Genomic DNA, 3,543 nt, shown 5'->3' on the forward strand with positions numbered 1-3,543 from the left:
CATTCTTCTCCTTTCCCTTCCCACTGTAATAACTAACCTAGGTACCTCACATATGTACAACAATGTAACTATTCTAAGTACCTCACATACATGCAACAGTGTAACTATCCTAGGAACTTCACATACACAAAACAATATAACTACCTAAGTTTTGGCTCATACACACAACAGTGTAACTACCCTAGGTACTTCACATGCACACAGCAATGTAACTACCCTAGGTACTTCACATGCACACAACAATGTAACTACCCTAGGTACTTCACATGCACACAGCAATGTAGCAATCCTAAATAACCTGGCATACGCTCAGCAATGTATTTGCCACTTTAGATAGGCCTTATTTTATTTAGAATTAAATTTACAGTCTTTGAAGGTCATTAGTATTGTAGCACATACCAAAGTTTCATTTAATATTCAGAGGGCTGAACACAAAGGCTGATGAACCTTGCTTGAGCAGGTGGCCACACGGCAGATCAGATCCCTTGATTTCCACAAGTTGTCTTTCTCTTTAATATCTTGTTAACTTTTCCCACAGAACATATCAATGAGAGAGCAAATATTTTTAATTAACTGCTTCCTGGTTTGGAAAAAAAACAGGCTACTGATTGATAGGTGTGGCCTTCCACTCAATTGGGAAATTTTGAATTTTGAAATTCATTTGACTACAGATAATTCCATGCAGAGATAAATTTTGAAAGTTCATATCAATAACAAAGCAGGAAGAGACATGTATCATTGAAAAACAGTTTTGTTTTGCCATGTGGAATTTCATATGATGACACACCAGAAATATCAAGGCACTGTCCCATGAGGACCACCATCAATGGGAGTCAAACTTGAGACTTTCCTGACTAATTACTTTGGAGAAATCTACTTAAAGAGGCTTAGCTAGAGTGCAACAGGCTTGATGAAGACAGGAAAATTCGGTTTTCTGTCCTTTAAGATCCACGAGAGCCTTCAGACAACACCTACAGCAGCTTCTTCCTCTGTCTACTGCCAGTAGGAATGCTGCAAAAGGCAAATTAGTATTTGTTCTTCCTTCTGTTTGATCTACTTTTTATTGTTAAAAAAGCCAGGAGAGTGTAAACTAGTAAACCTATTATAGAAATTAGTAGGGGTATAGTAGGAACTTAAGCTTATCCCCAACTAGTTTACAAATAAATGAGACCCAAACTAGGGTTAGTTTATTTGGTTTTGACGGTTACTGGGGGTAACTGCTAATCTACTCTTCTAGGTGTCAACCTGGCTACCTTCATATACCATACATATCACAGAGGTACCCAGAGGTGTACCCCAGATACTTGCTGTTTCTCCTGGCCATGTGCTCATGGTTCCTCTCTTCCATAGTGGCTTCCTCCTCCTACTCTTCCTCTTTCTCTTCCTCCTCCTCCTCCTCCCCCCGCCCTTTTCCTCCTGGTCTCTCCTCCTCCTACCAGGTCACTCCTAACCCACATCCACCAGTCCCTCCAGTAATTGGCTGTAGCCAATTTTACTTAACCAATAGTTTTAAATCAAGGCACAAGGCTTGCATTACAAAAGCTTGTAAACATGAGAAGTCCCTCTTAGGCCTAGACCTTCAGGTATAGAATGTAACATTACAATACATATCAATACAATGTAATACAATACATTACAATACAATGGACTAAACCTCAACATAGGTGTCTCTCTAAAAGTAGAACTGCCATATAACCCAGCTATACCATGTCTGGACATAAACCAAAGAATTCCATATCCTACCTCAGAGATCCCTGCACATCCATGTCTTCTGCTGCTCCATTCACAATAGTAAGAAAGTAGACCCAGCAATGAAAATGAAAGTGACGCCCATTGACAGGTGAATGAATAATGAAAATGTGGTGCATACATACAATAAAATTTTATTCAGACCAAGTAAAAGCTGAAATTATGACATTTGCAGGAAAATGGATGGGTCTTCAAAGTCTTGTTAACACAAACTCAGAAAGACAAGAAGCACATGTTTTCATTCATATGTGACTCCTACTCTGTAATGTAGACATGTGTTTATGCAAAAGGGTACAGCTTTTAAAAACAGAAAATAAACTAGGAGAGGGTAAAAATATGAACCACGAAAGGATGGAGGAAAATGGGGCAAACATGGACACACAGGGTATGAAAACAGAAGGTACATTAAAGGGGAGGTTGCAGAAAGAGTCAGAGAAGAGGGGTGAGGATCTGAGGATCTTTATTAAAGTGCACTTTGTTAACAAAACAAAATTCCACAATAGTACCTTATAATGTGTGTAACTACTAATTACAAATAGCTAACACTCCATCACAGATTTAAAGGAGAGCCTCCTCCTGAGGGTCTGCTCAGCATGTCTCTGTCTCTGACATAGTCTTAACAATCTGCAGTTCTCAGGCACACAGGTCCTCCTGACTCCTACACTCCAATCACTCTGCTAGGTCCCTGTCCCCTGGCTGAGCTGGAAGGAGCCTGTCTCAGACACTCAGATGGGTGTAGGAATCAACTTATCTTCCTGTTCTCCGGTAACTGGAAATGCCCCTTTCCTACCTTGGCATTGTCTGGATTTACTTTATAGTGAGAAAAGAAGCCTACACCACATGAAATGACATGAAGATTCTGTACCAAAGAACACTGCAGACATCTTTTTACACTCATAAATACTCATTTACATTATCAATTCCATGCCTAATAACCCAGCTCATTGGGGACTTGGTAATTCATTTTACCATACATATCAATTGGGTTCATTACCACAGTATTCACTATGTCTATCACTGGAATAATGTTAATTATTCTAAAAAAATCAGCCACACTTTTATCTGAATATTCTGTAATGAGATGATTAAGTTACAAAGTTGTCTGTCAGCCATACTCATATGTAAATTAATAACAGGAGAGGAGTAGAAAATTAGCATATGCATAACAGGTGCATTAGTGAGGTTCATGTTACTAGGACAAAATACAAAAGCCATTAACTTAGAGGGAAAAAGTTGATTTAGGGGTTCTTTTCTAAGACAAGGTGATCTTTGCAGAGAGACTCACATTATGAGGAAGGGTCTATGTCATAATGACCCTGAAGGCACTTTACCAAAGATATAAATTCTGATAAGTGCTCCCACCTTAGAAGGCCACACACTCCAAACAATGCCTCCTCCTGGAGATCTAATCCACAGCATGCAGATCTTTGAGCCTCGTTTCTTTACCTACAATATAGCATCTTTCCATGTTTCTTTGTTTCATACCTTCAATTTTCACTGTGGTATGCTGTGGAGACTTTCTTTTCAGGTCTTATCTACTTGATGTTCTGTGTGTTTCACTTGCCTATATGTGTGTATATTTTCCTAAAATGATCTATGATCTTGTCCTTGGTCCATGCCATTGACCTAGGCCTCTTCTCCTACATTCCTGCCAATTATTGGATGATGTCCAAGCTCTTCACATATTTCTCCACATGCTCTTGTCTGGGTTATTTCATGTTTTCATATTCTTTGCTTACATGGTCTCTACTTCATCTTTGAGTCCTGATATTCAATATTCTGCTTTAGACATCA

The sequence above is a fragment of the Mastomys coucha genome, unplaced genomic scaffold (genome assembly GCF_008632895.1).
Source record: "Mastomys coucha isolate ucsf_1 unplaced genomic scaffold, UCSF_Mcou_1 pScaffold22, whole genome shotgun sequence".
Lineage (NCBI taxonomy): Eukaryota > Metazoa > Chordata > Mammalia > Rodentia > Muridae > Mastomys > Mastomys coucha.